The sequence below is a fragment of the Megalopta genalis genome, chromosome 12 (assembly GCF_051020955.1).
Source record: "Megalopta genalis isolate 19385.01 chromosome 12, iyMegGena1_principal, whole genome shotgun sequence".
Classification (NCBI taxonomy): Eukaryota; Metazoa; Arthropoda; class Insecta; order Hymenoptera; family Halictidae; genus Megalopta; species Megalopta genalis.
This window is the reverse complement of record NC_135024.1, coordinates 1,525,130-1,552,268: the sequence shown is the minus strand read 5'-3', so window position 1 is coordinate 1,552,268 and position 27,139 is coordinate 1,525,130. Positions and strand designations below refer to the sequence as shown.

Here is a 27,139-nt window from a genome sequence, read left to right as displayed (position 1 = left end):
AGTAGCTTCAATAGTTATGATAAATATTAAATTTACGAGCCCTTATAACCTGTTGAAATTATCAAATTCTAAGAAAGAAAAAGTTTTTTCACGCAAGATAAAAAGTGGATCGGGGAACGTGGCAGTCGCATTTTTCGCACTGGATTTTTCTGAACTGTGTTCCAGAAACAACTTAAAGCAGCAATTCACTCCTTCACCTTTTTACGATTTTTTTCCTTCTTACAATCCGCGACAAAGAATCGGCGCACTTTAAGATTGAGAGATTTTTATGTCTTTAACATTACTGTCAAGGTTTTGTTTCTCCACGAACTTGCAAAAACAATCGCATCAACATACGCGAATGAAATAAATTTTGAGTTTACTGTGCTATCATTTCACAGCACTTTATTTCCATAGAAATTTTTATCTTTCAAATAAAATTGTTTCAATTTCAAAATTTAATTATAGATACTATGTTACTAAACCTTTGCACTCGAAGCCATTTTAACTGCAAATCTAAATTAATTTTTCTGACTTATGATGTTTCCATTTTATATGACACAGTGCATTTCATGCATACGAAATTTATAGTCTTGCGACTCGTACAACAATTAGACTTTTAACAATCTTTTTACGTCTAGATTTTTGTAATATAAAAGTTATCTTGGAACATGATGTAATAATTTTAATGGTGCCTCGCGCGGAGTCACCTCTCGAGTGCAAAAGGTTAATACTAGATCATTAATAATGACTATAAAATAATTCTAACAATACGATCAGCCAACGACAAGGTTGGATTCATTTTATCTTTCTACGTTCTCTACTACAAAATACTCTTGCATGAACAAAAGCTCCTATAAAATTTCCCAACATAAACATTTTTATACAATCAGAAATTATAAAAGAAGAAAGACCACTAAAAGAAAAGCCACTTTGACAGATTTGGTAGTTCCAGCGACAAAGACGTTAAAATCACAAAGATTCTCGTTGATTTAATTTCTTTAGGGGTGTCTGAAGTGACGTGAAAATGGAAAAATAAAATAAAAAAATTTGGGGGGGGGGCGTTTCGTCCTGGACCCGCTAGTGGACTCATCAGTAAGGCTAGCCTAGCGGGTCCTGCCTTAGACGCGAAGACAGGTTCAGGACGGATACTGATGGATCTGATGGTGATGAGGTAGTTATCTAGGTTGTCTAGATAGTAGAAACACCAGGAGTACGAAGGGATGTGATTGCGCTAGAGTCGTCCACTCGATGACGAAGATGTCTGCTGCGGTTGTTTCGTGAAGCTGCTTGTTGAGGTTTGCCCGTAGGATGTAATACTGGCCAATTTTTCTCATTGTTGTTCCTACGTGGCATTGGGACGATGCGGAATTGCAGTGGTATCGTGCTCCGCGTCGTCTTGGTACAGCTTCATCTTGCTCCCGCAGTCGTCGACGGCGAGGCATTGCCTTCCAGCCTTATCGAGTCCGTAGATGATCTCCAGTCCTAGGATGACCCTATTAATTACTAACTGGCCTGATTAATTGTTCTATGAAAGACAGACGGTAGGTAGTGGATGTTGGTCCCGGCTTATTGAGATCTGTCCGCCGACCTGCTGGCGCCGTTTGAGATCCAGGTTGCATATAAGCCTGAAGTCCACAGCCAGACGCCTAACACAAATCGATGGCGGTAGCCAACCTAGGAAAGAGAGATTTAACGTGTCTCGGCAACTGCATCATCCACTCGTACTCCTGGCGTTGATCCGATGTCTGCTGATGAAGAGGCTGCTTCCAGATGTAGATGTTAGTTGATGTTAGATGTGTCTGGCTCCATGTGCCTCCAAGCGCTCGTCAACGGTTGCAAATATTGACGATGCTTTGAACCACGTATGGGTACGGGTAGGAGGAGAGGAGGGGAAGCGCGTTTCGTCCTGGTCCCCGCTAGAGGACTCATCAGTAAGGCGTTCTAGCGGGTCCCTGCCTTAGACGCGGGGTTAAGGGAAGACCGACTTCGATTTGTATATATACTAATTGGAGACGTTTAAGTACTTGCGGGAAACAAAACCCCCTAGCGTCGAATGACTGCGATATCCATTACAGGGATTTTTGATCGAACCGTGAATCTTCCAAAAAATCCATTATTTTCTTTACATTTTGTCTAATTCTTGAATTTTACGTGCGAGAACCGTAACGTACTTATGACAGAAACACGCCTACTATTCCTTAAGCTGGAATTAGTAGGATGTGTCGGATTCAAAATCCTGAAACAGCATCTTGAAGTAGAGGTTCCGAGCTTTAATTCGATGAAAAAATTATCGCCCTATGATGATTCTTCGTGGAGTTATCGTCTGTCAAAGTTGGCCAATTCTTATACGAAATTTCTATACGCGAACTACGGATCTTGTTGCAATATTAGTAGGATGCGTCGGATTCATAATCCTGAATCAATGTCTGAAAGTAGAGGTTCTGAGGTTTAATTTGGAAAAGAAACCATCATCCTAGGATGATCTTTCGCGGAGTTATCGTTAATCAAAATTGGCCAATTCTTGTCCGAGATTTCTACCTTAATTGCAGCAAACTAAAGTAAAATAATAGTTTGTTCTCTTTCTCAATGTTTTTAATAGGTTGAAAATGATATAACTACATTCTTAGAGTCTACCTTTCGTATAATCTTTTCATTGAAATCTCCTGAAACAGCATTTTTAAAGTCTTTCCATTGTTTCCTGTTCTACCTGCATATTTTTCTTATAAATACATAAAATCTCCAGTTTAATGATCAGTATTGTTAGACAAAACTTTGAAAGCTTGATTTTCAAAACAGTGACCATGATATCTCAAAATCTGCGTAATTATTTGCCTTCGAAAATTAGGTGCACATTTCACATACTAAAACTTTTATAAAACGACACATGTCTGTCCCATTTGGGACCTATAATTGGCCAATCGAATGTTCTTCTAATTCTGAGTTTTTCCAGAGTTTTCGCTGGAGATTGAAAAAACTGCTTGATTAGAGCATCACTAACATTTGCGAATGAATCGAATAATTTCGTTATAATTTTATGAGACTGCTTTAATACTCGAGAATAAAATTCGCAGCTTTATATTATTTCTACTACACAGCTTTATTACTTGAGAATAGTGTGAACAATGCAATTTTAGGTTTATTTCTTCACTCTGTCACTAGAGAAATAAATGAATAAGTTTGCTTAGAATTTCGTCAGGTCGCTCTATCACCTGAGTACAGAATCAACGATATTATTTTCATTTTGTCACATTGTACCCACTTTTGTTGCAACAAAGGACGGAAAAAGTTCAGTTATTCGGCGTTCGAATAACAACGTGCCTTAAAGCCCGACACAGGGTAAATAGTCAAGTAGCTTCAACAGTTATAATAAATATCAAGTTTACGAGCCCCTATGATCCGCTGAAATTATCAAATTCTTAGAGGTGCCATACAAGGCAGCCGCGTCTGCGGCTCGATAAAAGCACAAATTCGAGATACGAAAAAGTTTTTTCACGCGAGATTAAGAGTGGATCGGGGAACGCGGCAGTCGCATTTTTCGCACTGGAATTTTCTGAACTGTGTTCCAGAAACAATTTAAAGCAGCAATTCACTCCTTCATCTTTTTACAAGTTTCCGCGTTCTTACAGCCTATACATTAAAATCGAGAGATTTTTATTTCTTTAACATTACCGTCGAGGTTTTGTTTTTCCACGAACTTGCAAAAACAATCGCATCAACATACGCGAATGAAATAAATTTTGAGTGTACTGTGCTATCATCTCACAGCACTTTATTTCCATAGAAATTCTTTTATCTTTCAAATAAAATTGTTTGGATTTCAAAATTTAATTATAGATACTATATTATTAACCATTTGCATTCGAAGCCATTTTAACTGCAAATCCAAATTAATTTTTCTGACTTATGATGTTTCCATTATATTATGCATACGAACTTTATAGTCTTGCGACTCGTACAACAATTAGACTTTTAACAATTCTTTTACGTCTAGACTTTTATAATATAAAAGTTATCTTGGAACGTGATGTAATAATTTTAATGGTGCCTCGGAGTCACCACTCGTGAGCAAAGGATCAATACTAGATCATTAATAATGCTGAACAATACGAACATTAATACTAATTATATAATGACCATAATATATAATTCTAACAATACGATCATTAATACTATAGCCAACGACAAGATTAGATTCATTTCAACTTCCTACGTTTTCTATACTGCAAAATACTCTTGCATAAAGAAGCTCCTATAAAATTTCCCAACATAAACATTTTTATACAATCAGAAATTATAAAAGAAGAAAGACCACTAAAAGAGAAGCCACTTTGACAGATTCGGTAGTTCCAGCGACAAAGACATTAAAATCACAAAGATTCTCGTTGATTTAATTTCTTCAGGGGTGCCTGATGTGATGTGGAAATAGAAAAATAAAATTTAAAAAATTTGGGGGGGGGCGTTTCGTCCCGGACCCGCTAGAGGACTCATCAGTAAGGCTAGCCTAGCGGGTCCTGCCTTAGACGCGAAGACAGGTTCAGGACGGAAAATGGTGGATTTGGTGACGATGATGTAGGTTATCTAGTTTGTCTAGATAGAAACACCAGGAGTACGAAGGGATGTGATTGCGCTAGAATCGTCCACTCGATGACGAAGATGTCTGCTGCGGTTGTTTCGTGAAGCTGCTTGCTGAGGTTTGCCCGTAGGATGTAATAATGGCCAATTTTTCTCTTTGTTGTTCCTACGTGGCATTGGGACGATGCGGAGTTGCAGTGGCTTCGTGCTCCGCGTCGTCTTGGTACAGCTTCATCTTGCTCCCGCAGTCGTTGACGGCGAGGCATTGCCTTCCAGCCTTATCGAGTCCGTAGATGATCTCCAATCCTAGGATGACCCTATTAAGTACATTTGGCCTGACTAATGTCTTCTGAAAGACAATTCGGTGGGTAGATGTGTTGGTTGTGGTCCCGATTATTCAGATCAGTCCGCCGACCTGCTATGGGAGCCCGGAGTCCACAGCCAAGACGCCACAGACAAATCGACGGCGGTAGCCAACCTAGGAAAGAGAGATTAACATTTTTCTCGGCAACTGCATCATCCACTCGTACTCCTGGCTGATGAGATGGTCTGCTGCTTCCTGATGTTCCTTGATGGTGTGTGTGTCTCCAAGCGTCACTCATTCGTGTGTCCAAGCGCCTCCGTCAGGCACTCTTACAAGACGATGGTTTGAACCACGTATGGGTACGGGTGGGAGAAGAGGAAGGGAAGCGCGTTTCGTCCTGGTCCCGCTAGAGGACTCATCAGTAAGGCGTTCTAGCGGGACCCTGCCTTAGACGCGGGGTTGAGGGAAGACCGACTTCGATTTGTATATATACTAATTGGAGACGTTTAAGTACTTGCGGGAAACAAAACCCTCTAGCGTCGAATGACGGCGATATCCATTAGAGGGATTATTGATTGAACGGTGAATCTTCCAAAAAATCCATTATTTTCTTTACATTTTGCCTAATTCTTCAATTTTACGTGCGAGAACCGCAACGTACTTCTGACAGAAACTCGCCTACTATTCCTTAAGCTGGAATTAGTAGGATGCGTCAGATTCAAAATCCCGAAACAGCCTCTTAAAGTAGAGGTTCCGAGCTTTAATGCGATGAAAAAATTATCGCCCCAAGATGATTCTTCGTGGAGTTATCGTCTGTCAAAGTTGGCCAATTCTTATGTAAAATTTCTATACGCGAACTACGGATCTGGTTGCAATATTAGTAGGATACGTCGGATTCACAATCCTGAATCAATGTCTAAAAGTAGAGGTTCTGAGCTTTAATTTGGAAAAGAAACCATCATCCTAGGATGATTTTTCGCGGAGTTATCGTTAATCAAAGTTGACCAATTCTTATCCGAGATTTTGCTATGCGCGAACTACGGATCTTGTTGCAATATTGTTAGGATGCATCGAATTCATGATCCAACAACAGCATCATAAAGAAGAGGTTCCAAGCTTTAATTTGGAAAAGAGAATATCATCCTAGCATGATTTTTCGCGGAGTTATTGTCGGTCAAAGTTGGCCAATTCTTACCCTAAACTTTCCTACTCCCGGACTGATCTTGATGCAAAGTATGAACTTAATTGAAACAAATTAAAGTAAAATGGTAGCTTGTTTTCTTTTTCAATATTTGTAATAGATGGATAGCAATGTAACAGCGTTCTTAGAGTTTATATTGGGGGATGGGACGGATGTAATTGCCGATTTTTTCATACAAGTAAAACATGTTTTTGTTAATTCAATAAATGATCTCTAATCAATGATATATTTTCCTTTTTAATCGATGTCCTTTTGCCATCTTTCTGTAAGCTTCATGATTCCACGCTCATGGAATTTCAGGTTTTTAGTGGCAAAAAGCTGAGCCAAAATGCTGTTTCTTGCAATTCGTGCTAATATTAACAACGAACTATCATCTGTAAATAAACTTACGATCAGTTTGTTTCTAAAGAAAGCTAAAAGTGACAGATAACAAGCGTCAAAAGGAAAAGATTATAATCTCGAGAAAAGTCGTTAGAAGGTATGACTAATGACATCTAGGTGTACAATGCACAATTACTTTCGTGACAACCTAATATACTTACTGTTTGACCGATTTACCATCTTTTCACCGAAACATCATACTTAAAATCTTTCCACTGTTCCCACTGCATATTTTTCTTATAAACGCATAAAATGTACAATCTATCGATCAGTATTGTTACACGCAAGCATGTTTTTCAAAACGGTGACTATGATATCTGAAAATCTACGTAACGTAACCAATTGAATGTCCTTAATTGGTTTATCGAAGTGACGATGATTGAAGCATCGCTTTAACACTCACGAATAAAGCGAACAATTTAATTCGACTGTCTCATTACACGTGGACGAAGAAATTAATTTCATTATAATTTTATCAGATACCTTTAGTACTCACAAATAATAGGCACGCTTTTTTTTTATTTTATTTACTTCGCTTTATTACTTGAGCATACTGCGGACAATGTTATTTGTGCTTTATTTCGTCGCTAAGTCACTTGAAAAATAAGTGACAAGCTTTCACATAGAATTGGCACGCTTTAAAATTGAGATTGTTAGTTCCTTAACATTACCATCACCGTTCCGTTTTACTATACACTTTCAATATTATCTGTATAAATATACACGAATCAAATAAATTTTTAGTTGACTGTGTCATCATTTCGTCGTATATTATTTCTATAAAAATTCTTAGCTAATACATATATATCGTTTCATAACGATGGCAATATTGAATCCATTTGAATTATCTACGATTTTTACTGTAAAATACTCTTGCATAAAGAAGTTCGTTTAAAATTTTTGGGCGTATACGTTTTTGTAGAATCAGAACTTGTGAAAAAATAAATCGGAAACCGTTTATTTTTACTGGTTTGGCATTTCTAGTGTTGAAGACAGTGAAATTACAAAGATTCTTTCATAGAAAATCATTGTTTGATCTTCTTAAAGGATAGTGGAAATATAAAATGTGAAAATAGAAAAATAAATTTAAAAAAAATGTGAGGCGTTTCGTCCCAGACCCGCTAGTGGACTCATCAGTAAGGCTTCTCTAGCGGGCCCTGTCTCAGACGCTGGCAGTAGAGTGACATTGTAGTCGAACACTTCAAATTCCAGGAAGATGGGTCGCAATTAGCTTGTATGACACACTCGGTAACGAATCACTGCTCGCGGGAGAAGCGTGAGCAGTCATTCGTGTTTTACCGAGCCGTAGATGCAACTGCCCAGTATGGCCCTTCCTAAACTATAACCCTGTTTTCATTTGTACTATTAATGTTATAGTAATTGACTACATGGGAGTCTATTCCGTGTACTGTTAGAGGAGATACAGATCTCTAACAGTACGAATTGACTAATTGTAATTGACTGCACCCGACACTATTGACTATTGTAGGTAAGGCACGTGGTGAGTAAGGCACTTCACCATCCATCTTTTGTTGTCGTTCTTTGTTGCGACTACAACAGATGGACGGGGGCGGGCCATACTAGGAAAGGGACTACAACATCCCCACTGCATCTACGCATCTTCCTGGCGTTCGACTATGTGACTCTACTGCAGTCCTGGTCCTGGTCACAGTTTCCTTTTCCATTCGAAAATCGACGAAGAAAATGTGACTAGGACAGGATTGTTGCCCAGCGTTTCGTCCGGGTCTCGCTAGTGGACTCTTCAGTGAGACTACCTAGCGGGACCCTGCCTTAGACGCGGGGCTGAAGGATGATCGACTTCGCGTTGTATATATACAAATAGAAGACGTTTTGAGTTCTTGCGAGAAACAAATCCCTCTAGCGTCGAGTGACGGCGATATCCATTGCAGGGATTGTGTATTCAACTGTGAATATTTCAAAAAGTCAATTCTTTTTTTAAAATTTTGTCTAATTCTTTTATTTTACGAGAGAGAACGTGAACGTACTTCTGACAGAAATATGCCTACTATTCTTTACGCCTGAATCATTACTATGTGTCGGATTTATAATTCTGTAACAGCCTCTTAAAGTAGAGGTTCCGAGCTTTAATTCGATGAAAAAATTATCGCCCTACGATGATTATTCGTAGAGTTATCGTCAGTCAAAGTTGGCCAATTCTTATGCGTATCTTCTATACGCACGAACTGTGGATCTTGATGTAAAATATGAAGTTTCTACCTTAATTGCAATAACAAACTAAAGTAATGTAGTTTTTGATGACTCTAGTGGGATTGCATGCTAGCATAGTGAACCGTATGGTTAAATCACTAGTTCGGTAGACTAAAGATATTTTAATAAATAAAGATAGGAAGAAAGGAAGGATGAGTACAATAAAATGATAAAATTTGATTGTGTATGGTGAAGTTCACGAAAGAGACAATCAAGCGATCGATGTTTGTCTACGAAGCTGTAGCGATGATTGCAAGCGCAATAGAAAAAATCGAAATTAAACTGCAACTGCAGGAAGATTACTTTACCATTTCTCCACTGAAACGGTATTCTTAAAATCTTTCCACTGTTACCTGTCGCTTCTGTTCATTTTTCTTGTAAAGGAACAAAATCTACAGTTTAATGATCGGTATTCTCATTTGAAACTTTACAAGCATATTTTTCACAAGGGTAACGATGATATCTCAAAAAATCAGCGTAACCGTTTGCCTTCGATAAATAGATGCACATTTCGCATAGTTAATCTTTTATTATTATTTAAAAAGAGAATACGTGCGTGGCTTTTGGATATCATAACTGGCCAATTGAATGTCCTTAATTGGTTTATCGAAGTGACGATGATTATTATTATGATTATTATTCGACTGTTTCATTACTCACAAAGGAAACGATTAAATTCATCATAATTTTATCAGAAAGCTTTAGCACTCACAAATAATGAGCGTGTTCTTTTTTAACGATGCCGTTTTCATTTTATCACATTCTATCCTCCGTAATTGCAGTGGAGATGGGTTAAAGCTCTGTTATCTGGCGTTCGATTTTTACCCAGTGAAGAATTAGATACCAATGAAAAAATTACAGAAACGAATCGCCTATTTGAAACAGAAAAAAGTTTTCTCTCGCGAGGTTAAAAATGCTTCGAGGATCGCAATAGTCGAATTTTTAACACTGAAGTTATCTGAACTGTAGATCTCGCAGTTTCCAAAGTCTCGGAGAACCCAGTTAACCATGGATACCAGCAATTCCCTTCTTCATCTTTATAAAAGTAATCTTGTTCTTACAATCCACGGCAAAGAATTGGCACGCTCTAAAATTGAGTGATTTTTAGTTCATTTTTTTAGTATCTCTATACTCTTTCAATAATACCCGTATAAACATTCACGAATGAAATACATTTTTTGTTAAGTGTGCTCTCATTTGATCGCACTTTATTTCCATAAAAATTCTCTCGTTTTACAAATAATACTGCTTGGACAGTATACACCGACAAATTGGAGTCGATTAAGTACTTGCGCGAAACATATTCATCTGGTATATAGTGTCGAAGATATCCATTAAAGGAATTATTTATTCAATTGTGAATTTTTGAAAAAATCAATTCTTTTCTTTACACTTTGCCGAATTCTTTTGTTTTAAGTGCGACAGTCGTAACTTACTCTGATAACACAGGGGCACAAAAATACGCCAAAAAATTCTTACGCTTGAATTAGCGGGATGCGTCGAATTTATAATCCTGAAACAGCGTCTTAAAGTAGAGGTTCTGAGCTTCAGTTTGAAAAAAAGACTATCGATCTAAGATGATTTTTCGTGGAGCTATCGACAGTTAAAGTTGGCCAATTCTTATCTGAAATTTCTCTACGCTCGGACTGCGTATCTTTATGCAAAATTTGAACTTTCTACTTAATTACGACAATAAACTTAAGTAATATGCATTCCGCGACAAAATGATAGGACACGCCAGAATTTTTCGTGTTTCTGGAAAGCAATAAAATATAGAACGGTTTTGCATACAGTTGTATAAACGGTATAGCGATTACTATTTAAGTTGTTTGCCATGAATTATATCTGTTTATGTGAAAATCGGGAACGACAAAATGATAGGAGAATAGTAAGAGAGAAGTCAATAGCAAAGTTTCTGTTCAAAAATTAAGTTCAAATGTTATTGAAATAGTTTATTTTTCTGTAATAAGCAGAGTACGTGATACAGATTAAGTAATCAGTTATGTACAAATATTGACTTATATCTTTGAAAACTGATCGTGGTACCGAATTAAATAACACTGAAAAAATAATGATCTTAATTTTACGAAAGCATCGATACAAACCAACGTGAGGAACGTACAGCGTATTTTACAACAATCTGATCACATAAAACATAGAAAACTTACGAGAAAGCCGCCCTTAACAAAGAAACATTGCTGACCGAATAGTATTTGCCAAAGAGCATATTAGATAGAAGAAGAAGTGGAAGAAAATCCTTTTTACCCATGAAAAAAGATTTACTCTAGATGGACCAGATTGGTCGATTGATCGTGTTATTTTCACGATCTTAGAATGGAACCGATGTTTCTAGTCAAACGTCGGATGAAAGGGGGAGGAATCATGGTTTGGGGAGGAATTGGATATAAAGGGAAAAGAAATATTCGTTTTATCAGTGCGAAATTAAAAAGCGCTGATTATATAAAACTAATTGACGAAGAAATTGCAGCAAATGCGGAACGAATTAATGGAGTTGCATTCATCTTTCAACAAGATAATTCATCAATGCATAGGGCTAAACCGGTAAAAACACATTTTGAATCTAATAATATTCAACTTTTACGGGCCTATTTATATTGGAAAAGTTGGAAAGACTAAGCAGCGCTGAACCTTCCTTAGAGAACATAGAATCAACGTGTTAACGAACAGCGCTGCATAGGAAATGAGGAAATTATGTAAACGGATTTGATATTGCGATTACTTGGAAAAATGCTCCAGTCGACAAATAGATAGCGATATTACCAACAGAGGTTTGTTTGTCAAATGTTTACATTGCGGCTCGTTTACCTCTGCTAGTGTCGAGCTCGAACAGCTGACATTGACTCTGCGTACAAAAACTAACGTCGCGCTGGAGTTTTTGTATATCGACTCAGGTGATACCCGTAAAAACGGATGCTCTGATTTTAATTTTAAACATAGCAGTTTGTTTTCCTTCTCAATATTTTTAATAATTTAATAATAATGTAACAACATTCTTGGAGTCTATCTTTCTTAAAATCATTCCACTATTTTAGCACTTTACCATCTTTCCACGGAAACGGCATTCTTAAAATCATTCCACTGTTACGTGTCGCTTCTGTTCATTTTTCTTTTAAATGAATAAAATCTTGTGTTTAACGATCGGTATTGTCACACGAAACTTTGCAAGCATGTTTTTCAAAACGTCGGCCATGATATCTCAAAATCTGCGTGCCCATTTGCCTTCAGAAATTAAGTGCACATTTCGCATGGTTAATCTTTTCTCAACCCGAAAAGTAAAACGAATTCGGTATTGTTATTTAAAAAAAAAACATGTGCGTCGCTTTTGGATCTCATAACTGGTCAATTGAATGTTCTTGATTGGTCAATCCAAGAGACGCAGATTGAAGCAGCGCTTTAACACTCGCGAATAAAGCGAACAATTTTATTCGACTTTTTCATTATTCGCGAAAAAAGCGACAAAATTCAGTATAATTATTACGTCGCTTTCTTTCTTGGGCACAGTGTCATTTGAGCTATGTTACGTCACTAAGTCACTTGAAAAATAAACGATTAATTTTGGTTAGAATTTTATCAGGTCGCTCTATCACCTGAGAACAGAATTAATGATATTGTTTTCATTTTGTCACATTCTACCCTGTTTTGTTGCAGCAATGGAGGGAAAAAGTTCTGCCATCCGGCGTTCCTTTTTGTCCAGTGGAAAATGAGATAACAAGGGAGAAATTAGCTGAAAGATACGCAGCGTCTATTCGAAATAGAAAAAAGTTTTTTCTCGCGAGGTTAAAAGTGCATCGAGGAACGGAATAGTAAAATTTTTGACACAGGAATTATCTGAACTGTAGATTTTGCACATTCCAAAGTCTAGAATTCTTCATCTTTGTACAAGTTACTTTGTTCTTACAATCCGCGACAAGGAGATAACACGCCTCAAAATTGAATGATTTTGAGCACTGTAACATTATCATCAACGTTTCGTTTTTTCTGCACACCTTCAAAAATACCCGCATAATATTCACGAATGAATTAAACTTTTAGTTAACTCTGCTCTTATTTGGTCGCACTTTATATCCATAAAAATTCTCTTGTCTTACAAATAATACTGCTTGGTCTTGTAAAATTCACTCCTAGGTACTATATTAATAATAGATGTGTAATAAATGTATTCATTAATACCATATCTAATGTGTACTATTTCTTTAACAATCACAATATTGGATACTTTTCCAAGCTTCCTACGACTTTTACTGTACAATGGTCTTGCATGGAGAAGTTCATACAAAATTTCTTGACGCATACATTTTTATAGAATCAGGTGTTGTGCAGGAAAAAATCTGAAGCCGTTTATTTTGACTGGTTTAGTATTTCTAGTGTTAAAGACATTGACATTACAAAGATTCTTTCATAGAAAATCATTGTTTGATCTTCTTAAAGGATAATGGAAATATAAAACGTGAAAATGGAAAAATAAAATACAAAAAAATGTGAGGCGTTTCGTCCCAGACCCGCTAGCGGACTCATCAGTAAGGCTATCCTAGCGGGTCCTGTCTTAGACGCAGGACGAATACAGCGGAGTAACGATGGTCGGAAATTTCAGGTTGATGGGTAGGAATCAAGTTACGTTACCACTCGATAAGGCATCAGGCTGAACGCGAGGAGTCTGACGAGCAGTCGTTTGTGCTTTTATCGAACCGCAGGTGCAGCTTGTCTTAGTATAGACCATAAACTATTTTAATTTTAACATGAATATAGGATTTGAAATTCAACAATTGCTAGCACCAGGTTATTGCCTATTGTTGCGATTATTGTCAACTCGAATTATTGTCTGTGCTATAGAGACCCTGTTCCGGGCTTAAAACTTAATCTAAGGCACTTGGCAGTCGATCTGTTGGAGTCGCCTCTTGACAGGGATTGGGCTTCTCCGACAGATCGACGGCGCAGTCGCCATACTAGGAAAGGGACTACAGCGTCCCAACTGCTGCATCTACGCATCTACCTGGCGACCGACAATGTTGCTCTACCTACGCTCCATTGTAGTGTGGTCACCGTTCCGAATCACAATTTGGTTGCTTAAGGCAGGAACGGTGACGTGGACGGAATAAGGAGCGTTTCGTCCGGGTCCCGCTAGAGGACTCCTCAGTAAGACTATCTAGCGGGGCCCTGCCTTAGACGCGGGGATGAGGGATAGTCGACTTCGCGTTGTATATATACAAATAGAAGACGTTTTGAGTTCTTGCGAGAAACAAAACCCTCTAGCGTCGAGTTACGGCGATATCCTTTGCAGGAATTGTTCATTCAACTGTGAATATTTCAAAAAGACAATTCATTTTTTTTAATTTTGACTAATTCTTTTATTTTACGTGAGAGAACGTTTACATACTTTTGACAGAAATACACCTACTATTCCTTACGCCTGAATAAGCAGGATGCGTCGGATTCATAATCCTGAAACAGGCTCTTAAAATAGAGGTTCCGAGCTTTAATTTGATGAAAAAATTGTCGCCCTACGATGATTCTTCGTGGAGTTATCGTCGGTCAAAGTTGACCAATTCTTATCCGAGATTTTGCTATGTGCGAACTACGGATCTTGTTCCAACATTGGTCGGATGTATTGGATTCATAATCCTGAAACAGCCTCTTAAAATAGAGGTTCCGAGCTTTAATTTGATGAAAAAATTGTCGCCCTACGATGATTCTTCGTGGAGTTATCGTCGATCAAAGTTGACCAATTCTTATCCGAGATTTTGCTTTGCGCGAAGTACGGATCTTGTTGCAATTTCAGTAGGAAGCACCTGATTTATAATCCTGAATCAATGTCAGAAAGTAGAGTTTCTGAGCTTTAATTTGGAAAAGAAACCATCATCCTAGGATGATTTTTCGCGGAGTTATTGTCGGTCAAAGTTGGCCAATTCTTATCCTAAATTTTCCTACTCGCGGACTGATCTTGATGCAAAGTATGAACTTAATTGAAACAAATTAAAGTAAAATGGTAGCTTGTTTTGTTTTTCAATATTTGTAATAGATGGATAGCAATGTAACAGCATTCTTAGAGTATATATTGGTGGATGGGACGGACGTAATTGCCGATTTCTTCATACAAGTAAAAGATGATTTTTTTAATACAATAAATGATCTTTAATCGATGATATATTTTCCATTTTAATTGATGACCTTTTACTATCTTTCTGTGCGCTGCATGATTCCACGCTCATAGAATTTCAGGTTTTATTGGTAAAAAGCTGAGCCAAAATGCTCTTTCTTGCAATTCGTATTAAAATTAACAGCAAACTAACATCTGTAAATAAAATTACGATGAGTTTGTTTCCAAAGAAAGCTAAAAGTGACAGTTAACAAGCGTCAAAAGGAAAAAGATTATAATCTCGAGAAAAGTCGTTAAAAGGTATGACTAATGACATCTATGTGTACAATGCGCAATTACTTTCGTGACAACCTAATATATTTACTGTTTGACCGGTTTACCATCTTTTCACCGAAACATTATACTTAAAATCTTTCCACTGTTCCCACTGCATATTTTTCTTATAAACGCATAAAATCTGCAATCTATCGATCAGTATTGTTACACGAAAGCATGTTTTTCAAAACGGTGACTATGATATCTCAAAATCTACGTAACCGTTCGCCTTCAAAAATTAGGAGCACATTTCGTGTAATTAATTTTTCTTTTAATCCGTGAAGTGAAGCGAATTCAGTATTGTTATTTGAAAAAGAAAGACTTGCGTCGCTTTTGGATTTTATAACTGGCCAATTGAATGTCCTTAATTGGTTTATCGAAGTGACGATGATTGAAGCATCGTTTTAACACTCACGAATAAAGCGAACAATTTTATTCGACGTTCTCATTACACGCGGACGAAGCAATTAATTTCATTATAATTTTATCAGATACCTTTAGTACTCACAAATAATGGGCTCGCTTTTTTTTAAATTTTATTTACTTCGCTTTATTACTTGAGCATAGTGCAAACAATGTTATTTGAGCTTTATTTCATCACTAAGTCACTTGAAAAATAAGTGATCAACTTTGATAAGAATTTTATCAGGTCGTTCTATCACCTAAGAACAGGATCGACAATATTATTTTCATTTTATCATATTTTCCTCTGGTTCGCTGCAATAACGGAGGAAAAAAGTTCTGTTCTTATTTGCCCAGTGGTAAATTAAATACAAAGGGTGAATTTAACTGCGAGAAATGTACCGCCTATTCGAAATAGAAAATTGTTTTTTCTCACGAGGTTAAAAGTGCATCGAGAAACGCAATAGTCGAATTTTTTATACTAGTATTTTCTGAACTCTGGATCTCGTAGTTTCCAAAGTTTTGAAGATCCCAGTTATCAGCCGACACCAGCAATTGTCGCCTTCATCTTTGTACGAGCTTCCTCCTTCTTACAATACGCGACATAGAATTGGCACGCTTTAAAATTGAGAGATTGTTAGTTCCTTAACATTACCATCACCGTTCCGTATTACTATACACTTTCAATATTATCTGTATAAACATACACGAATGAAATAAATTTTTAGTTAACTGTGTCATCATTTCGTCGTACATTATTTCTATAAAAATTCTTTCGTCTTTCAAATAAAACTGTTTGGACTAGTGAATACTAGAACAAATCTATACATTAATGCTACAGCTAATACATATATATGGTTCCATAACGGTGACAAAATTGAATCCATTTGAATTTACTACGATTTTTACTGTACAATACACTTAAATAAAGAAGTTCCTTTAAAATTTCTAGAGTTAAAGACAGTGGAATTACAAAGATTGTTTCATAGAAAATCATTGTTTGATCTTCTTAAAGGATAGTGGAAATATAAAATGTGGAAATAGAAAAATAAATTTAAAAAAAATGTGAGGCGTTTCGTCCCAGACCCGCTAGTGGACTCATCAGTAAGGCTTCTCTAGCGGGCCCTGTCTCAGACGCTGGCAGTAGAGTGACATTGTAGTCGAATACTTCAAATTCCAGGAAGATGGGTCGCAATTAGCTTGCATGACACACTCGGTAACGAATCACTGCTCCCGCTCGGATCGGGAGCAGTCATTCGTGTTTTACCGAGCCGTAGGTGCAGCTGCCCAGTATGGCCCTTCCTAAACTATATCACTGTTTTCATTTGTACTATTTGTTACGATTAAATTGACTTATGGGAGTCAATTTTTTGTACTGTTAGAGGAGATACAGATCTCTAACAGTACTAATTGACTAATTGTAATTGACTGCGTCTCTGTACTATTGACTATGTAGGTAATTGACATGGAGGGTAAGGCACTTCACCATCCATCGTTTGTTGTCGTTGTTTGTTGCGACTACAACAGATGGACGGGGGCGGGCCATACTAGGAAAGGGACTACAACATCCCCACTGCATCTACGCATCTTCCTGGCGTTCGACTATGTGACTCTACTGCAGTCCTGGTCCTGGTCACAGTTTCCTTTTCCATTCGAAAATCGACGAAGAAAATGTGACTAGGACAGGATTGTTGCCCAGCGTTTCGTCCGGGTCTCGCTAGTGGACTCTTCAGTGAGACTACCTAGCGGGACCCTGCCTTAGACGCGGGGCTGAAGGATGATCGACTTCGCGTTGTATATATACAAATAGAAGACGTTTTGAGTTCTTGCGAGAAACAAATCCCTCTAGCGTCGAGTGACGGCGATATCCATTGCAGGGATTGTGTATTCAACTGTGAATATTTCAAAAAGTCAATTCTTTTTTTTAAATTTTGTCTAATTCTTGAATTTTACGTGCGAGAACCGGAACGTACTTATGACAGAAACACGCCTACTATTCCTTAAGCTGGAATTAGTAGGATGCGTCGGATTTATAATTCTGTAACAGCCTCTTAAAGTAGAAGTTCCGAGCTTTAATTCGATGAAAAAATTATCGCCCTATGATGATTCTTCGTGGAGTTATCGTCTGTCAAAGTTGGCCAATTCTTATACGAAATTTCTATACGCGAACTACGGATCTGGTTGCAATATTAGTAGGATGCGTCGGATTCATAATCCTGAATCAATGTCTGAAAGTAGAGGTTCTGAGGTTTAATTTGGAAGAGAAACCATCACCTAGGATGATCTTTCGCGGAGTTATCGTTAATCAAAGTTGGCCAATTCTTGTCCGAGATTTCTACTTTAATTGCAGCAAACTAAAGTAAAATAATAGTTTGTTCTCTTTCTCAATGTTTTTAATAGGTTGAAAATGATATAACTGCATTCTTAGAGTCTATCTTTCGTATAATCTTTTCATTGAAATCTCTTGAAACAGCATTTTTAAAGTCTTTGCATTGTTTCCTATTCTATCTGCACATTTTTCTTATAAATACGTAAAAAATCTCCAGTTTAATGATCATTATTGTTAGAAAAAAATTTAAAAGTATAATTTCAAAACGGTAACCATGATATCTCAAAATCTGCGTAACCATTTGCCTTCGAAAATTATTCATATAAATATGTTCAAAATATAGTCATTTCATATACTAAAACTTTTATAAACGACACATGTCAGTCCCATTTGGGTCCCATAATTGACCAATTAAATATTCTTGATTGGTCTTCATTGAATGTTCTACTAATTCAGAGTTTTTCTAGAGTTTTCGCTGAAGACGGAAAAACTGCTTGATTAGAGGGAATGAAACGAATAATTTCGTTATAATTTTATGAGACTGTTTTAATACTGGAGAATAAAATGCGCTGCTTTATATTATTTCTATTACACCGCTTTATTACTTGAGAACAGTGCGAACAATGTAATTGCAGTGCATTTACGTCACTTTGTCACTAGAGAAATAAATGAATAAGTTTGCTTAAAATTTCATCAGGTCGCTCTGTCGCCTGAGAACATAATCAACAATATTACTTTCATTTTATTATATTAAACCCTCATTCGTTGCAACAAAGGAGGGAAAAAGGTCAGTCATTCGGCATTCGTAGTTATCACTGGGACAATTTGATACCAAGGGAGAAGAAATTAGCTGAGAGAAACCTAGCGCGGTTTCAAGATAGAAAAAAGTTTGTTCTCTCAAGATAAAAAGTGCATCGAGAAACGTGGTAGTCGAATTTTTGACACTGGAATTTTCTCAACCGTGGTTCTTCCAGTTTCCAAAGTTTCGGAGATTCCGGTTATCTGCCAACAGCAGAGAATCTCTCTTTTATCTGTGTAAAAGTTTCCTTGTTCTTTCAATCCACGACAAAAGGATGGCACGCTTTAAAATTGTGTCATTTTTATTTCTTTAACATTATCATCAAGGCTTTGTTTTTCTACAAACTTGCAAAAATACCCGTATAAACGTACACAAATGAAATAAATTTTTATTTCAGTGTGCTAGTTTATTTCGTCGCAGTTTATTTCCATAGTAATACTATTCTCTTTTAAATAAAACTGTTTGAACTGGTTAAATTCACTCATAGATATTATATTAATACTAGATCATGAACACTATAGATTTACGGATCCCGTCAAAATGATTATTCGTATCATAAAGATACATTTATAGGTTATTTGTTCAATTTTTATATTTCTTGCGGCAAATGTTACAATAACACTAGTTAAAAATCAGAATAAATGTCTTATTTAGAACAGCTGTTTTTTGTGCCCCGTAAATCTGGTGTTAATACTGCAAAACTAATGTGTACATGAATATTTTAGCTACTGTATTTCGTTTAATAATAGTGACATGATTGAAAACATTCGAACTTCCTACGACATTTACTGTAAAATGCTGAAGAATATGAAGTTTGTCAAAAATGACGAAGTTTCTATAAAAATTCCCGTCATAAATATTTTTATAGAAACAGAAATTATAAAAGAAAAAAGTCGGAAACCGTTCATTCTGACTGGTTTGATAGTTTTAATGTCAAAGACATTAAAATTACAGAGATTCTTTCATAGAACATCATTGAATGAATTTCTTAAGAGGTGTGGGATGTGCTATAAAAAGGAAGGAATAAAGTAAAAAAAAAATAGGAGGCGTTTCATCCTAGACCCGCTTGTCATAACAATAACAAGATCGGATTCATTAGAATTTTCTACGATTTTTACTGTAAATTTCTCTCGCACGAGGTAATTCCCATGAAATTTCTCGACATAAACATTTTTAAAGAATCAGAAATTGTAAAAGAAATAAATCAAAAACTGGTTTAATAGTTCTGGTGTTAAGAACGTTGAAATTGCAAAGATTCTTACGAAAGAAATCATTGAATAAACTTCTTGAGGGTATAATAGAAATATAAAATGTGAAAATGGAAAAATAAATTTAAAAAAATTTTAAATTTCAAATCATTTCGAATCATTTAATGAACTTCTTAACGGGTGTGGAAATTGAGAAATTAAAAGATTGCGAAAATTAAGAAATAAAGTAACAAAAAAACAGGAAGCGCTTTATCCTGGACCCGCTTGTTATAACAATAACAAGATCGAATTCATTCGAATTTCCTACGATTTTTACTGTAAATTCCTCTCGCACGAGGTAATTCCCATGAAATTTCTCTACATAAACATTTAAAAAAAATCAGAAATTGTAAAAGAAATAAATCAAAAACTGGTTTAATAGTTCTGGTGTTAAGAACGTTGAAATTGCAAAGATTCTTACAAAAGAAATCATTGAATAAACCTCTTAAGGGTATAATAGAAATATAAAATGTGAAAATGGAAAAATAAATTTAAAAAAATTTTAAATTTCAATTTCAAAATTAAAAAAATGTGAGGCGTTTCGTCCCGGACCCGCTAGCGGACTCATCAGTAAGGCTATCCTAGCGGGTCCTGCCTTAGACGCGGATGTATTCGAAAGGACAGGATATAGAGCTTTCTCTGAACAATATCAGACTCCAAGTGGAGGATGGGATGCACGCAATCGCATTATCTACTCGATGACGAAATATGTTCAAGCTGCTGAAGATTCTCTCTTCGAGGTTGTGTTTCTACCGTAGGACACTCGAGCGTGTCGTTTCGTTCGGTATTTTGTCGAGGACATTGACGACGCGGCGGCCGTGTTTGTGTACGCCGCTGTGTTGTCGTCATGTGTTTACTCCTTGGAGACGTCATAGCTTCGTTGCTAACGCGTCGTCGCTTGACAATCGTCGCGGCGAGGCTGTCAATCGCCTTCCAACCATTATATCGAGTCTTAGATACTGCTTTTTCCCTAGCATGGCCCTTTGATAAGTGTCTTTGGTATCGACTTACATCTATCAGGTACTTTGTCTTACATCTAATCAGGTACTATTCAGTTAGTTCGTTTCATGAGGTCCGGCCGCCGATCTGTTGGACGTCCGTTGCAGATCCAGGATGTATAAGATCCTGGGTTACGACCAGACGTCTCCGACAGATCGGCGGCGATGGCCACGCTAGGAAAGACATTACGTAATACCGATGGTAACTGCATCCACGCATCCTCCAGGTATTGGCGCATCCGCGCCGTCGTGCGGTAGTCGATGTCGCCTCCAGGTTTGCGTTTGCTCGTCGCCGGTGTTATCAATTTGCACGGCGCTGTATATAATGGAAATATTGCGGAAAAAGGGAACAGGGAGAAGCGTTTCGTCCTGGTCCCGCTAGTGGACTCATCAGTAAGGCGATCTAGCGGGGCCCTGCCTTAGACGCGGGGATGAGGGAAGGACGACTTCGAATCGTATATATACAAATTGGAGGCGATTGAGTACTTGCGGAAAAAGTATCCATCTGGTGGCTGGCAGTGGAGGTAGTCGCCACAGGGATTATTTATTTTATTGCAAATGTTTCAAAAAGTCGATTATTTTTACACTTTGTCCGATTTTTCTATCGCAAACCACCGCTTTGTGTCGAAGTACGTGAGCACAAAAGTACGCCTACTAGTTCTTACATCTGAATCGGTAGGATGCGTCGAAAGTATAATCCAGAAAGAGCATCTGAAAGTAGAGGTTCCAAGCTTTAATTAGGGAAAGAGATCGTCGTCCTAGGATGATTTTTCGCGGAGTTATCGACGATCAAATTTGGCCAATTTTTATCCGAAATTTTCTTACGCGCGAACTGCGGATCTGGTTGCAATATTAGTAGGATGCATCTGATTCATAATTCAGAAAGAGCCACTTAAAATAGAAATTCCGTGCTTTAATTTGATGAAAAAATTATCGCCCTACGATGATTCTTCGTGGAGTTATCGTCAGTCAAATTTGGCCAATTCTAAACCGAAATTTTTCTACGCGCGGACTGCGGAACATGATGCAAAATATAAACTGTTTACCTTAATTGCAACAAACTAAAATAAAATAGTAGCTTGTTTTCTTTCTCAATATTTGTGATAAGTTGATAATAATGTAACAGCATTGAAATCTTTCCAAGAAAAGAATTTTCTTTATAAGAAAAATATAACACAGAAATATAACAAATTCGACAGGAAATATTCGCATCCGTATATTTTTCTTATAAATGCGTAAAATCAAGCAGCCCAACGATCAGTATCGTTACGCAGAATCCTTAAAAGTATGTTTATCAAAACGGTGACCATGAGATCACAAAAATTACTCAATCAATTGCCTTGAAAAATTAAATGCACATTTTATATAGTTCAACTTTCTTTAACCCTGCAAGGTGAAGCAAATTCAATATCATTATTTCTATAAAACGACACACGTCGCTCGCTTTTGGGTCTCGTAATTGGCCAATTGAGTGTCCTTGATTGGTCAATTGAAGTGACCATGATACACCATTTCTTGAACACTCGCGAATAAAGCGAACATAATTTTATTCGACTGTTTTATTACACCCGAACGAAGAGATTAAATTCAATATAATTTTATCAGACAGCATTAATACTCGCGAATAATGGGCGCGGCTTTATTTTAATATTATAATGTCTCTTTATTACTTGCACACAATGACATACCACTTTTATTACGTTACTTTGTTACTTGAGAAACGAAATAATAATTTTGAACAATTTTCCATTTTATTGTTTAGTTATTCGGCAGTCGTATTTACCATAGGAACAGTTTGATACCAAGGGAGACATTAGCCGAGAGGAACGAAGCACGGATTCAAGATACAAGAAAGTTTTTCCACGTGGGGTTAAAACTGGATCGAGGAACGTGGTAGTCGAATTTTCTGACACTGGAATTTTCTGAACTGTGGAACTCGTAGTTTCCAAAGTTTCGGAGATTCCTGCCGAGAGCAGCAATTCTTTTCTCAATATTTTTACAGGTTTCATCGTTCTTCCAGTTCGCGATAAAATGATGACACACTTTAAAATTGAGTGATTTATATTTCTTTGACATCCATCAAAGTTTCGTTTTTCTGTCAATATACAGAAGCTTCCGTATTACATGCAGAAACACCTTTATAACATGCACGAATGAAATGAATTTTTAATTCAGTGTGCACTTTCATTTGGTCGCACTTTATTTCCATAAAAATTCTCTTGTAAAAAATAAAACAAATAAAACTGTTGGGTCTTGTGATATTCACTCGTAGATACTGTGTTAATAATAGACAATAATAGAACAATAATAATAGAACAATAATAGAACAAATGAATATATTAACCCTTTCCACTCGAACCTTCCCGACTTGTGGTATTCCCATTTGAATGACAAAATACATTTTATGCATATGAAATTGAGTCCTGTGACTCACACAACAGTTAGACTTTTAACAATTCTTTATACGCAAGCTTTGTTATTATAAAAATTATCTCGGAACGTGCTGTAACAATTTTCATGGCGGTTAATACTATAATATTGTAATATATACTATCGTATACTACCGTAATATATACATACTATCTTTTCATAACAATGACCAGATACGATTCATTTCAACTTTCTACGATTTTTACTGTAAAATACTCTTGCATCAAAAAGTTCATATAAAATTTCCCGACGTTTATATTTTTACAGAATCAGGACTTATAAAGGAAAAGATCGGAAACCATAACCATTCATAACAATGACCAGATAGAATTCATCTCAACTTCCTACGATTTTTACTGTAAAATATTTTTGCATCAAAAAGTTCATATAAAATTTCCCGACGTTTCCATTTTTACAGAATCAGGACTTATAAAGGAAAAGATCGGAAACCATAACCATTCATAACAATGACCAGATACGATTCATTTCAACTTTCTACGATTTTTACTGTAAAATACTCTTGCATCAAAAAGTTCATATAAAATTCCCCGACGTTTATATTTTTACAGAATCAGAACTTATGAAGGAAAAAATCGGAAACCATTTATTTTAACTGCTTTAATATTTCCAGTGTTCAAGATTCAAATTACAAAAATTCTTTCATAGGAAATAATTGAATGAATTTCGTAAAGGATTTGCTGTGAAAATAGAAAAATAAAATACAAAAAAATGTGAGGCGTTTCGTCCCAGACCCGCTAGTGGACTCATCAGTAAGGCTATCCTAGCGGGTCCTGCCTTAGACGCGGATAGGGATGCGTTAGGACAGGACAGGACGACGATATCGTATTTACAAGATCAAGTGAAATGGTGATGGAGGTGTTGTTCGAATGCCAGGATGACGATGGATGCAAGCAATGTCGTACGTGGTCCACTCGATTACTAGTTACGGCTGCGGTTGTTCCTTGAAGAAGCTGCTCTCTCTGAGATTCGTGCTGTGTAGGAAGAGGGTTTTATTTTTGCTAGCTGGTTCCCTCTTTGCTGTTCCTACTATGCATCAACGACGCGGAGATAGTGTGTTGACCCATCCGCTTCGTGCAGCATTGCTTCAGGTTTGCGAGCTGGTAGGTAAGCTCGTGCAGTCATCGCGGCGAGGCAATCGCCTTCCAGCCCTGATCGAGCATTGCAGCTTGGCCTCTCCTGGCCTAGTGTGGCCCCTCTTACAAAGTAATATGACCAGCTTAACAAATAACACAGTTGGAAATAAAGCATGTCCGTCGACCTGTTGACGCCGCTTAAATTCCAGGACTGAGAGAGATCCTGTTGTATCAACAAATGACGTCACCGGACAAGTCGACGGCGCAAGCCACACTAGGCAGGAGAGATATACACCCATCTCGCCGATTTGCACCCACGCATCCTTTTGGCGGTTGATCTCGTTCGATTTAACTGGCTCCCAGCGGTGTTGTAGTCGTCTCCAAGTTTCGTTGCTGCTCGTCCACGGCTATGAATGATGGAGGAAAGAGGATGGTATGGAGATGGGTAGCGGCGTTTCGTCCTGGTCCCGCTAGAGGACTCCTCAGTAAGGCTGTCTAGCGGGGCCCTGCCTTAGACGCGGGGATAAGGGATACTCGACTTCGCGTTGTATATATACAAATAGAAGACGTTTTGAGTTCTTGCGAGAAACAAATCCCTCTAGCGTCGAGTGACGGCGATATCCTTTACAGGAATTGTTCATTCAACTGTGAATATTTCAAAAAGTCAATTCTTTTTTTTAAATTTTGACTAATTCGTTTATTTTACGTGAGAAAACGTTTACGTACTTTTGACAGAAATACACCTACTATTCCTTACGCCTGAATCAATAGGATGCGTCGGATTCAAAATCCTGAAACAGCATCATAAAGTAGAGGTTCCGAGCTTTAATTTGATGAAAAAATTATCACCCTACGATGATTCTTCGTGGAGTTATCGTCGCTCAAAGTTGACCAATTCTTCCGAGATTTTACTATGCGCGAATTATGGGTCTTGTTGTAATAGTAATAGTATGCGTCGGATTCATAATCCAGAAACAACCTCTTCAAGTACAGGTTCCGAGCTTTAATTTGATGAAAAAATTATCACCCTACGATGATTGTTCGTGGAGTTATCGTCGGTCAAAGTTGACCAATTCTTATCCGAGATTTTACTATGCGCGATCTACGGATCTTGTTGCAATATTAGTAGGATGTATCGGATTCATAATCCAGAAACAGTCTCTTAAAGTACAGGTTGCGAGCTTTAATTTGATCAAAAAATTATCACCCTACGATGATTCTTCGTGTAGTTATCGTCAGACAAAGTTGAACTATTCTTATCTGATTTATTGCAATATTGTTGCAATATTAGTAGGATGCGTCGAACTCATAATCCAGAAACAGCATCATAAAGAAGAGGTTCCAAGCTTTAATTTGGGAAAGAAACAATCATCCTAGTATGATTTTTCGCGGAGTTATCGTCTGTCAAAGTTGACCAATTCTTATCCGAGATTTTACTATGCGCGATCTACGGATCTTGTTGCAATATTAGTAGGATGTATCGGATTCATAATCCAGAAACAGTCTCTTAAAGTACAGGTTGCGAGCTTTAATTTGATCAAAAAATTATCACCCTACGATGATTCTTCGTGTAGTTATCGTCAGACAAAGTTGAACTATTCTTATCTGATTTATTGCAATATTGTTGCAATATTAGTAGGATGCGTCGAACTCATAATCCAGAAACAGCATCATAAAGAAGAGGTTCCAAGCTTTAATTTGGGAAAGAAACAATCATCCTAGTATGATTTTTCGCGGAGTTATCGTCTGTCAAAGTTGACCAATTCTTATCCGAGATTTTACTATGCGCGATCTACGGATCTTGTTGCAATATTAGTAGGATGTATCGGATTCATAATCCAGAAACAGTCTCTTAAAGTACAGGTTGCGAGCTTTAATTTGATCAAAAAATTATCACCCTACGATGATTCTTCGTGTAGTTATCGTCAGACAAAGTTGAACTATTCTTATCTGATTTATTGCAATATTGTTGCAATATTAGTAGGATGCGTCGAACTCATAATCCAGAAACAGCATCATAAAGAAGAGGTTCCAAGCTTTAATTTGGGAAAGAAACAATCATCCTAGTATGATTTTTCGCGGAGTTATCGTCTGTCAAAGTTGACCAATTCTTATCCGAGATTTTTCTACGCGCGGATTGCGAATCTTGATGCAAAACATGAACTGTCTACCTTCATTGCAACCAACTAAAGTAAAATGGTAGTCTTTTTTTCATCTCAATATTTGTAATAGATTGAATAATAATATAACAGCATTCTTAGAGTTTGTATTTTTTTAAATCTTTCTACTGTTTTAGCAGTTTAGCATCTTCCCATTGAAACAGTATTTCTAAAGTCTTTCCAATGTTTCCTGTCGCATCCGCATATTTTTCTTATAAACGCATAAAATCTGCAGCCTAACGTTCAGTATTGTTACACGAAATTTCACAAGCATGTTTTTCAAAACGGTGACCATGATATCTCAAAATCTGCATGACCATTCGCCGTCGAAAATTAAGAGCACATTGCTCGCAGTTAATCTTTTTTTATCGATTTCGAAGAGTGGAACGGATTGAGTACTGTTATTTAAAAAGAAAACACGTGCGTCGCTTTCGGATTTCACAACTGGCCAATTGAATATCGTTGATTGGTCAATCCAAGTGACGCAGAGTAAAGCATCGCTTTAACACTCGCGAATAAAGCGAACAATTTCATTCGACTGTTTCATTACTCACGAACAAAGAGATTAAATTCATTATAATT

General features: G+C 37.0%; 1 protein-coding gene and 2 long non-coding RNA genes across 4 annotated transcripts in view; 1 reads left to right on the top strand and 2 right to left on the bottom strand.

Moving 5' to 3' along the window:
* MCU (mitochondrial calcium uniporter) overlaps positions 1–27,139 on the top strand; it is a 324,119-nt gene that overhangs the window by 93,990 nt on the left and 202,990 nt on the right. The window lies entirely within an intron of this gene.
* Positions 1–27,139, bottom strand: part of LOC143260402 (uncharacterized) — a 113,878-nt gene that overhangs the window by 20,984 nt on the left and 65,755 nt on the right. The window lies entirely within an intron of this gene.
* On the bottom strand, positions 1,024–5,319 carry LOC143260403 (uncharacterized). Its single transcript, XR_013034553.1, has 2 exons — positions 4,498–5,319; positions 1,024–1,938 (listed from the first exon to the last, which is right to left on the bottom strand). It is a non-coding gene; the product is annotated as an uncharacterized LOC143260403 (long non-coding RNA).